Consider the following 12936-nt stretch of genomic DNA (forward strand, 5'->3'; position numbering starts at 1 on the left):
CATTAAGCGGTAGAGACCTGTTTCTGTTCTTTTGCTTGTTTTATTTTGCTTTTCTCATCCAAACTCCCACTGGCTTTGATTTTCCTGAAGTGTAAGTGGCCATGAAATCTGAGGAAACTTTGTGGCATTGGTGCATATTTAATCAATGTCTAGTTTAATGTTATTTAGCAGAGAATACAAGCACATTTTCACATAGGTATGAAGCAATTTTTTTAATCAAATTTGAATTTACTTAATTCTTAAAACTTTTAACTTGCATCATTTTGTCTCTATCACTTTATCTCTTATATTACCTTGAGTAAATTTTTTGAGGAAAGTTTTTCTATATTCTATGAATATCTCTAAAAATCTCTCCAAAGGTAAAAATGAAGGACTATATATGTTTTATTAAGAGACAAATGCTCCAGAAACCAAATGAATCAAATCTAAAATGTGGACAATGTTCACCAGCAGCACCATGAATTTGTTTAGGACCTTGCATAACAATTTTACAAACACACCTAATGACCTATTGGCATTAATAGTAGAGACAACTGTTGTGATAATAAGAACTACAAATACCTGGTAAAAAATAATCTTAACCACATGTTCATTATCAGTTCATGGACTTAGCAGTATTAATTTCTTTGTATCCCAAGAGTTTATTTAGTTTCATACTTGAGGATAGAATGTTCCTTAAGGAAAGTAAAATTCAACCACAGGATCTGGATTAACAGTTTCCTTGAGAACACTCAGGTTTCCATCAGTGAAGCACAGCATATCTGAAGATTTGGGTATTGCTTCTCTCTGCTCCCTTCCTTTTGTAATCTTTCTCTTTTCATATATGTATAGATAAATTATTTTCTCAGGTCCTTTTTTGTGTTGACCTTGAATTCAGTGTTGAAAACACCAAAGCTACTGTGTTTAGAGTATTTTGTGATTCATAAATATAATGAAACACCAAAGCAAATGTTAGGTAGCTAAATGCATTTTATGTCGAGATTACTATACAACTCTGATACTCCAAGTGTGGTTGGCAAACAGACAGCATCTGTATCCTGTAGGAACCTGTTTGAATTGCAGACTCCAGGTTCTACCTCAGACCTAATGAACCAGACTGCATTTTAACAAGACAGCCAGGTAACTGCTATGCACATTCAAGTTTGAGAAGCAATGGAATATAACATATTTAGCTTAAATCCCTTCCTTTAATTATTGAGGGCTTTACTTGTTTTAAAACTGTTTTGAAAAGAAGGTGTTAAGAATTTGGAGCAGATAGCATCACTCATCATCAGGAAATGCAAATCAAAATGAGATATTACCTCGCACCTGTCAGAATGGCTAAAATCAAAAACACAATAAACAACAAGTGTTGGTGAGGATGGGGAAAAAAGGAACCCCTGGACACTGTCGGTGGGAATGCAAACTGGTACAGTCACTGTGGAAGAAAGTATGGGGGTTTCTCAAAAAACTAAAAATAAAACTACCTTATGATCCAGTAATTCTACTGCTGGATATTTAGCTAAAGAACACAAAAACACTAATTCGAAAGGATAGATGCACCCCCGCGTTTACTGCAGCATTATTTACAATAACTAAATTAGGGAAGCAGCCCAAGTGCTCACTGGCAGATGAGTGGATAAAGAAGAGGTGGTGTATGGATACAATGGAGTATCACTCAGCTATAAAAAAGAATGGAATCTTGCCATTTGCAATAACATGGATGGATCTAGAGAGTATAACGCTAAGTGAAACAAGCCAGTTAGAGAAAGACAAATACCATATGATTTCATTCATATACGGAATTTAAGAAACAAAACAAACAAATGAAAAATAAAAGAGACAAATCGAAAAACAGATTCTTAACTATAGACAAGAATCTGATGGCCGCCAGAGGGGAGGTGGGTGGGGAATTGGTTGAAATAGGTGAAGGGGATTAAGAGTACACTTATCCTGATGGAATCGCTATATTGTACACCTGAAATCAATATAACATTGTAGTTAACTACGCTGAAATTAAATTTAAAAAATTGTGAGTGGAAAAAATTTATATTGGGGTGTCTGGGTGGCTCAGTTGGTTAAGTGTCCGACTTCAGCTCAGGTCACGATCTCACGATTCGTGAGTTCAAGCCCCGCGTTGGACACTGTGCTGGCAGCTGAGAGCCTGGAGCCTGCTTCAGATTCTGTGTCTTCTTCTCTCTCTGCCCCACCCCCGCTTGTGCTCTGTCTCTCTCTGACTCTCAAAAGTGAATAAACGTTAAAAAAAAAAAACTTTAAAAAAAGAAAGAAAAAAAATTAAGCATTTAGGGAAGAAGCTTGAAAAATGCTTTTCTAAAGGCTTAGAATGGACGAATGGTATCTCAGTGTCATTTCTGATGATGATAATAGTTCCCAGCATTTGTACATCATTTAACATTTGATCACATTTTCACATACCTTAAAATTTTTTCACAATAAACTTGTGATGTGGGTCTTATTGCGGATTCCCATTTATACAAATTGAAGTTGAGAAAATGTAAGTTCTTCGCACAAGACAGCATAGCTAATAGATAGTGGTGCCAAGATTCTGAGTTCAGGTTCCCACTCAAAATATGCATCATGTTTTATAGATGAAGTTTGACTTTTCAATTAAAAACAAGGCTATCACTTTTGGCAATCCTTATAAAATTCAACGGCAAATTACTAAAATATTTCATAATTTCATTTATTAAAGAGATAAATTTTTCACAAAGTCTTCAGGAGCACATATAAAGTAGAAAACAATTAAGTTAAATCTTATTGCTAACATCCCATGAGAAAGTAAAACTTCAGAACTCCTTCCCTGAAAACTGAAGCCTGGAAGAGCCAGAAATCAAGGAAATACAAAGGACCTAACCTCCTTTACCAAAAGCAGGAGAGAGATTACCTGATATTTAATTACCTGTAAAGACAAGAATGTGCAAGATTTAATCAGATCAAAATTCTTTTAGATATTGCAATGCAAAAATAGAGGATTTTTAAAAAATGTTTTATTTTTGAGACACAGTGCAAGCAGGGGAGGGGCAGAAGAAGAGGGAGACAAAGCATCCCGTCAGTGCAGAGCCCAACCTCACAAACCATGAGATAATAACCTGCTTTGAAATCAACAGTTGGTTGCTTGCTTAACCAACTGAGCCACCCAGGCCCCCTCTGCCTCTATCATATCCTCTCCAGCCACATTCCCTCTCTTGCCCTGCACACCTCATATCCTACTGCATTCCCTCACATTCTTCCCTTCCCACCATTCTGGTCTCCTGTTTCTCAGGCATTTCAGTTGTGTGCCTCTGCCTTTTGTGGCCTCCTTTCTCCCTAGATAATTCCATGGCTAATTCCCCTAATCCCATCAAATCTTTGCTCAAATGTCACCTTCTCACCTATTTAATGTGCAGCATTTCATTTCCTTAACACTTCTCACGTTCACAATTCCTGTTACTTTGCTTGAATTTTTGTTTTCCAAAGGATTTATCACTTACTAATTTGTGATAAATCTATTTATGTATTATGCCGTTGTTTATTGCTAGATGATGCCCTTCTCCCCATGCTAAAATGTTGACTCCATGAAGCCAGGGATCTTTGTTTTGTTCACAAATATATTCAAAGCACCTAGAATATTTGGCTAATAGATTGACCTAATAAGTGACTGCTGAATACATCAATGACTTAATGAATTAGTGAATGTTTTATCTGAACTTTCATGACTCAACATGGCTGTCAAAAGTAGACATTGGAATCAAAAATAAGGTTATAGTTATGGTGACCATACAGGTTAGTATCTAAATGAGTCACTTTTGGGTGTCAATAGGGCATTAAAATTATTAAAATTATATTATTTTGAAAATTTACTTAATTGATCAACAAACTGATTTATTATATCACTGGTTCTATAATGAGAGGTAATCAAAAAGATTTTTTTTAAATCCTTGATCTTCTATTACTTAAAAAATGTTTTTAACATAATTTATTGTCAAGTTATCTAACAAATAGTTTATGCAGTGTGATCTTGGTTTCGGGGGTAGATTCCCATGATTCATCACTTACATACAACACCCAGTGCTTGATTTTTTTTAAATAAAGCAAAATTAAAACAAATTTAGGTTGACTATCTGAATATTAAACATAATATAAACTGAATAATTTTTCATGGTGCTTTGATCAGTTTATACTGTGTCACATTTTTCTGTAACATTTATTTTCAATCATCTTATTTTAAATTTTTCATAAAATTTCACAAGTCTTCAAAGGTGCATTTTATCATTAAGTTTATTCAAATTATTCTACTTTGTAAATATAATAATTTTAACTGAGAAAATGCTTCTATAGGTGCTCAGGAAGATAAGTGGAAAATATTCTTAATTCTATTTTTATGCTGATATGAATAACTTTATCAGCCCAAATATTTTCATAGGTACTGTCTTTTTACTTCCATTTACAGATGACTTTTCTTGACACATTTTTATAAGATAAAAATTGTCAGAAATGTCTTAATATTCTTTTGAATGTCTCAGCAAAGGTAGATGCTGTACAACCATGGGTATTCTCAATGTCATTTCATTTTCGTATAAAATAAAACTACCTAATTATAAATAGAACTTCATAAAAGGTAAAAAGATTTTTCCCTCAAGTTGCGATGTTTCAAAGAATTTTAACAGAAAAATTAAAATTAAATCTTGTATATCTCTAGAGCTGTCACTGTAATTTATTTACACCATTCATTGTTTCTGTAAGAATTAATTTGTCCCTTCATTTATGAGATTTGCTTTTAATAATCAAAATTCTTTATTAACTTCCAAATTTGAATCTTGCTGAACATTTTGATTAGAGATTTCCAACTAATTTTGAAAAAAAATGTAAGAAAATTTAGAGTATTTACAAAGTAGTCCCTCAAAGGCTCAAACATCTGAAATTCAATCAATGAGAGGTAGCAGATAGAGATTTTGTAATAATATGCCAATATTCTTAGTTCAAAATAAGATTTATCACCAACATTTTTGTAGTTCTGACTGTATAAACACAAAAATATTTATAAAATGTGATACTTACAGGTCAGTCTGTATAAACCAGTAGAATATCATAGCTTGTTTGATATTTATAAATGTGATTTTTTATTTATAAAAATATTTATTTTTTTAATTTATATTTATTTATAAATGTGATATTTATTTTTTATTTATATTTATAAATTTTTTATATTTATATTTATATTTATTTATAAATGTGATATTTATTTTTTATTTATATTTATAAATTTTTTATATTTATATTTATATTTATTTATAAATATAAATATATTTATAAATATTTATAAAATGTGATACTTACAGGTCAGTCTGTATAAACCAGTAGAATATCATAGCTTGTTTGACGCAGTTATGAATTATTTATATACAATAACCAATTCCAAGCACATTTCTGCTCCACAGCTTTCATAATTTACTAAGAACGTTATTTTTCCTACCGTGTTGTGTTCTACTCAAATTTGTTTCATATTATTACTGAAAAAAATCACATAATTTTATTTTCAATGTTGAATTTTTAAATTTACATTTACAATACCATTCACAAATAATGTCATCAATTTATAGTTTTCATTTAACAGTCAACAATAAGGGTTTTAATTCTAAAATAAACATTTGAAGACACCAGTAAATTAGCTTATGGCCTATTAAAATTTATGAACAAAGTAATTAATCATTGTTATTAAAAGGCTTTTGGAATAATTATTATGGCTAGAAATTGCCCATAAGGTGGGAAGCCAGTACAATGTGACTTTCAAAAAGAATTTTGAAAGAAGTTTCAAAATTTTTGAAAGTAGTTTCTTTCTGAAATTTTTATTTATTTTTTATTGAGATATAATTAACATATAGCATTATATTAGTTACAGATGTACACCATGTTGATTTAATATATGCATATATTATAAAATGATCATGACAATAGGTCTAGTTAACATCCGTCACCACACATTTTTATAATTATTTTCTTGAGATGAGAATTTCTAAGATTTATTCTCTTAGCAACTTTTAAATATAAAATACAGTACTATTATTTCTGTCAACCTGTACACTTACATCTTCATGACTTATTTATTTTATAATTAGAAGTTTGTACCTTTGACCACTTTGGTTCAATTCACTCACCCTGTATGCCATCCTGCTTCTGGCAACCAACCATCAATCTGTTTTCTGTATCTATGAGCTTGGCTGTTGAGTTTTGTTTTTTTGTTTGCTTGTTTGTTTGTTTAGATCCTACATATATGTGGTATCATATAGTACTTGTCATTTTCTGTCTGACTTATTTCACTAAGTATAATGGCCTCAAGTTCCATCCATGTTATTAACAAATAGCAGGATTTCCTTCCTTTTTGTTTTTAATTTTATTTTAGAGACAGAGAGAGAGATAGCATGAGTGGGGGAGTGGGGCAGAAGGAGAGAGAGAGAAAGAAAGAGACAGAGAGAGAGAGAGAGAGAGAGAGAGAATCTTCAGTAGGCTCCACACTCAGGGCAGAGCCCTAAGCAACACTCTAGTCCCTGAACCATGAGATCATGACCTAAGCCAAAGTCAAGAGTCAGATACCTGACAAAGCCATCCAGGTGCCCCTTGATTTTTATCTCAAAAGAAATTCTTGATATCTGAGTTAGACACCTGGCTCAGGGGCTCAGAGGTACAAATCACTTGTGGAGGATCTAGAATATAATTTTAGAGACCTATTGCTTATTGGTGATTTATGGGCATTAAAAGAAAATATTAATATCACAGATATGTAGTGACATTTAGTTAAAATATACTAGATTTTTCCTGAAGTACAAATTTCTGAACTATAAGCTAATCTGCACAATATATATGCAATATCAAAACTGCTTTACCCGTTTTACAGAGAGTAAAACTTTAGGCAAGAGATATGAATAACTTGCATAAGACCATGCGGCTAGTATTCTGGCAGAACTCACGTTCAAACTAGATTCTTTGTGACTCCAGAGGTACCTTCCTCAAACTACTCAAACTACACAATTACCTTCTCCTGCTTTAAGGGTAGAAAATTTATCCTATTGCTCTTGGCAACCAGAAATGCCTAAGAAAAAGAAAGATAGAGATGTTTATCTCCATTGCATATTGAATGACTACTGCAGGCAGTTTGCCACTTGGGTTAGTGCTTATTAGCTTTTGATGAATATTCTGAAGAGATAGGATCTTGAATGTGTTGTATTTGGGGAAAAGGCAGATCCTAGGAGCATTATTTAATAGTGATTTATTACTAAGGTAGTTTAGAAAATATGTCTACACATTCCTTCATACATGTAGGAAGCAGAATAATAGTCCCCCAAAGACACACAGAGCCTAATTCCCAGAACCTGTGCATATATTACGTTACATGACAAAGATAAAATAAAGTGATTTTAAAATAAGGAGATTATCCAAGGTTATCCAGGTGGGCCCAGTGTAATCACAGTGGTCTTTAAATTCGGAAGTGGTAGGAAGAAGAGAAGGTCAGAGTGACACAATGTGAGAAGGACTCAGTTCACCAGTGTTGACTTCAGAGTTGGAAGAAGGGAGCCATAGGAAAAGGCATGTGGGAAGCCTTTAAAACCTAGGCAGGACAAGGGAACAGACTCTCCCCAAGTGTCTTCAGAAAGGAACACTGCCCAACTGACTCCTTTACTTTTACCAAGAGAGACCTATGTTGGACTTCTGAACTACAGAACTCTAAGATACTAAATTTGTATTGTTTTAATCCACTAAGTTTATGGTAATTTGTTACAACAGCAATAGAAAACTAACACAACACCCTCTCCTTCAAGAAGTAGAATGTAATACACCTCTGCTTGAGTGTGGGCTGGACTTGCTTCTAATCAATAGAATGTGTGACTCCCTTCTAAAGAACAGAACGTGGCAGAAAATGGTGTATCATTTTCTAGATTAGGTTACAAAAAGACTATCTTCCACTTCGGGTACACCCTCCCTTTCTCTGGGACTTCTTCCTCATTCTGAAGGACCTGGGTGCCATGTCATCAGACACCCTGTGGAGAGGCCACATAGTAGAAGAGCCAAGCCCTGCCAACAATCACATTGGTGAACTTGGTAGAGTATCCTTACCCAGTCAAACCTTTAGGCAGTTGTAGCCCTAACTGCAACTTGATAAGAGCCTTGTGTGAGACTCTAACCCAGAATCACCCAGGGAAGCTATGCTAAGATTTCCTGACCCACAGAAAGGGTACAATAATAAACGTTTGTTATTTTAGGCTATGAAGCTTTGGGAACTTGTTATCTAGTCATAGATAACTAATATAATTACTCTAAAGTTTGTATTTACCTATCAAAAGTGAAGAAATAAATAGAAAAGAAAAAAATGCTAATTAGGTGAGTATCTCTCTTTCGATAAAGAAACTCTCATGTGAATGCACATATCTCATTGGAAAGTTGTGAGAAAGTCATCCAGTGCTTTTAGCATAACAATGTACACACATAAAATCTGGCATTTCTATAAATATAATTTAGTCAACTTTTATTCAGATTATAAATCAAATTCAAACCTCAACGTTGAGAATGAAATTTCTCAAAACATTTTATTAAGAATACATCCATCCACTTTTACACATATTTTAGTGGATTAGAGCTGTCAAAACTACTCAGACCAACAAAGGCAATTAACCTCTAATTTTTTTCCTCTGTTCTTTCTTCTGTTTTGCTTTTCCCTGATCTATTAGTCTATACCTAATGGAACAAAGCAGGCCATAATTAATGGGCTTTCTTACTTTGCTATATAGAAATATTCTCTAGACTGCAATTTACAAAGTTCAATAACTTCCAGCTAAATATATGCATGTGTGTATGTGTGTACACACACTTATATATCCATTAAACAAAGAAAATAACAATTTACTTTGTGATGCTTTTATGTTGAATTTCAGATAGAATATTATTATTAAAATGGAGCTTTTTTTTTCCTTTATGAGTGTAATTTGTCTTAGCTAGCCAAATATATATACTAGCCAGGCTAACCTTACTACATGACAAGGAGCCAGGTTGTCTTCCCATCCTCTTTAAATTTTGCTAACATTCGGATAACAAATTCTGTACTCACCGCGTCTTTTAAATGGAAGTGTTGGTTAATCAAATCCATTGCTCTTGCACTGCTAAAATATAATTCCCCATATCCAGCTTAAATATCGACTAGTGTATAAATCATTTCCATGTATGAATATAAAAGAGATACACAAACTGCACACTGGAGATTTTTTTTTTTTCCATGAGGCTGAATGAATTTCCTTACTTAAATGTTACAGTAGGGAAAATAGTACTTTTAAATAAATCAGTGTCTGTTTTTATTTTCTCTGTGAAATCAGAACTAGTTTTACCTTCTTGAAACTAATTCCTAAGGAAATATCTAGTGGATAGAGATTATGTGCTTTTATTTTGTGATGGCCTCCATTGCTCCAGTAATATTTTATACCACACCTGATCTGAGTTTAATTACCAGTGTATCATCCAAGAATTATGTTATCAAAATTATTTCCAAATTTTATTCTTATTCAGCAATCACAGATTAGGTCTATATTTCTACCTAAAGGATATAAAAGCCCTTTCCTCCTTAATTTAAATTCTCCTTGTTAGTGTGTCAAGACATATATCATCACTGCTTAATTAAAAGGGGATGAGATATAGCATCACTGGAAATTTCAAATAAGAATGGTTGAGTTCAAAAACAAATGAGCAAAGGAAAAAAAGAGAAAGAAAGTGAGAGAGGGAAGCAAACCAAAAGGCAGTCTCTTAACTATGGCGAACAAACCGTTGGTCACCAGAAAGGAGGTGAGTGGGGGATAGGTTACATAGGTGATGGAGATTAAGCACAGCACTTGTGGTGAGCACTGGGTGTTGTTTATAAGTGTCGAATCATCACCATATTGTATGCCAGAAATTAATATTACACTGTATGTTAACTAACTGAATTTAAATAAAAACTTAAAAAATGTAGAACGTTTGAGTTCATACTCATTGTCCCTAAATCAAGTGAAAAATTGGTAAAGAAGAAAAATAATTTTTGTGCATTTTAAAAAGAGAACAATAATTGTGATTTCATTCAGTTATCAAAATATTCTTCCATTATGTAAAGGAAAATGTGCTCGTCTACAAATCCATTAGTTCTGCTAATGAAAAAATAGAAGAGCCTTTTAAAATATATCTATTCAAATGTCTTGGCCTCATATGTGAAGCTTATTAGATAATAAATCACAAGAAAGCATCATCAGCAATATGAATATTAAAATATGAATATAATTAATTATGCACAACTACTTCTTTCCTCAGATTGGGGCCCTAGGATTAGCAGGTGACACCGTATAAATTATTATATTAATAGTCCAGTTGTTGGGAGGCTAGACATGTGTTACTAGTGAGCTCCTAAAACATACACATAAATATAACGGCATTACACCATCAATATTTATTAAGAAAGTGACAATTCTAATGCTGGCAAGGCAAACATTTCTTAATTATGGGTGTGGTTTGTAACTAGGATTTCACTCTCATCAGAATGTTTTAAGCATGTTTTAGCTTCTTTGGGAAAGGGTAGGGGACTGCCACTGAGGGGCTGTTATGTGCGTTACAGGATTCTACTGAATTAGTCTCCATAATTGTATGTACTGATCTCATCTTTTCCTTTCATTGTGAGAGCCGCTTATCAATAAATTGTATTTCCTTACCTAAAATCTCTCTTCTTTGCTTTACTCTGTTTCTTTTCTAATAAGAAAAGAGTAAGAGGCACTTGAAAACATTTTATAACTTCATATTTCAAATATTCCTATTGTCTTTTGGGGGGTAGATTGTGGAAGCTTCAGGGGTAATAAAATCCATGATATATTAGCCCAGATAATGTATATTCCTGATTCTTTATGGGTATACTACTGATCTCAAAAATTCAGACAAATGTAGGTTGCCTCTATTTGTTTATCGCAACAAATCATAACACATTTTCTGTAAACCTTTTTGGAAAAGCCCAACTTAACCACAGCTCACATGATTTAGAACTCTGTCTTCAATACTTTTAGCTTAATGGCATGGTCAAATGTCAAGAACATTCAGTAAGAGGATTTTTTTTTTACAATATGCTATATTTTACCTTTTTTTATAATAGCTGTCAAGTCATAAAACATTTGCAGTGAAGAATGATTAAACTAAGTGGATTACAAATTCAGTCACAATATTATAGAACTAGAATCTTCTTGGATTTCTACTGTGGCCACACAGTTCTATTATTACCTTTGTAATAATATTTACAACACTTGTGGTTCAATATTATAAAACAACATAAGACTGACAGATTACTTTTCATATCTTACACAGGCAATTTTATATAGACACAATACTCATACACTCATACTCTAATTCAACCGTGTTGCAAAATCTACCAATTCAGTAGAAGCAATGTTTGCCAATTCTATCAAGAAAATATTTAAACATTTTAGTTTGACCTCACAAGACTGAATTGAAGTCCAGTTTATTTATAGTTATGGCATTTGTTAGACATGTGTACACAGTGATAGACTAAATATAAAGGAGGGACATTTAAGATTTAAAGTCCTTGCTACATACAACAGTGTCCTCCACACCTTGAGAAGGTGCTTCTGTTGACAGCATGTTATTCATGTGTGTACTTGGGACAGAAAAGACTGATATGGGGTCAACGATGATTTTCAGATATGTCTATAAAAAGTACTGTTACTTGTTTTGAGAGACACAGCATTTGTTCATAGGAGATATGGCTGCTTCTTTATTTGTTGGGCCACACCAATATTTTATTCTGATCCATCCCTTCTCTGGTAACTTTATAGCATACTTGTGTAGTTCTGCCATGTTCCAACAGCTCCTTCAAATTGCACATCTACCCTATGTCATCTTGACAATTAAACCTCAATGTCCCATGGTGCCTAAGCATCAATATATTCATAGCTGCTCTAGCACCAGGTTCTGGAGCTACGTGCCTGGGATCAAATTCTACCTCTAATACTCAATAGATTGGAAACTTGGAAAAATTACCTAACCTAATCCACCAAAAAAAAAATGTACTACTTCATAGTGCTTTGGGGAGTAATTAAATGAATTAATACATATAAAACATTTGGAGAGAGCCTGGCATGTAATGTAATTACTGATAGGCTGTTGTGGTTATTATTATTTTAAACCTTCCTCTCCTTCCTTCTCTTCCTCTTCTTCTCCTTCTTGTCCTTCTCCTCCTTCTTGTTCTTACCATTATTGTCATCCACCTTTCTATGCTTACTGGATGGTGCCATCTGTCTTCGTTACTCCTGATCTCTCTGTCCCTCATTCAATTAAAGAGGACTTGTTGGGATGGGAAGCGTTGACTTCTGGAGTTCATATTACTTGTGAATTATGTGCACTTTCCTTTCCTTTCATCATCACACTGAAAAGGGGGACAGATATACCTAATTGGAGAACATCTCTGAAGCCAAGGACAGGAAATCTTAAGAAAATCATTTTTTTTAATGTTTACTTATTTATTTTGAGAGAAAGAGAGAGAGAGTGCAAGTGGGGCAGGGGCAGAGAGAGAGGGAGAGAATGAGAATCCTAAGCAGGCTCCATGCTCAGTGTGGAGCCTGATGCAGGGCTCAATCCCATGACCATGAGACCATGGCCTGAGCCAATATCAAGAGTCTGACACTCAAGTGACTGAGCCATCCTCAGAAAATCACTTATAAAGCATGAGGATTTTGACATGAAAGGAAGAATGGTATTCAGCTTCACCATTGGATATCTAATTAATCACTAAGCTTGTTTGATTTTGCTGGGACTACCCGCAGAGGGGAAAGGAAACTGGGGAGAAGGTAGAGTGGGACGGTCAAGTAGAAAGGCGCAACAATCACCTATTCAAATACACAATTCAAATCCAGATTCTGCTTGGGCTCACCAACACGTATGAGTTATCCA

This window comes from Panthera uncia, chromosome F2 (genome assembly GCF_023721935.1).
Source record: "Panthera uncia isolate 11264 chromosome F2, Puncia_PCG_1.0, whole genome shotgun sequence".
In the NCBI taxonomy this organism is placed as follows: domain Eukaryota; kingdom Metazoa; phylum Chordata; class Mammalia; order Carnivora; family Felidae; genus Panthera; species Panthera uncia.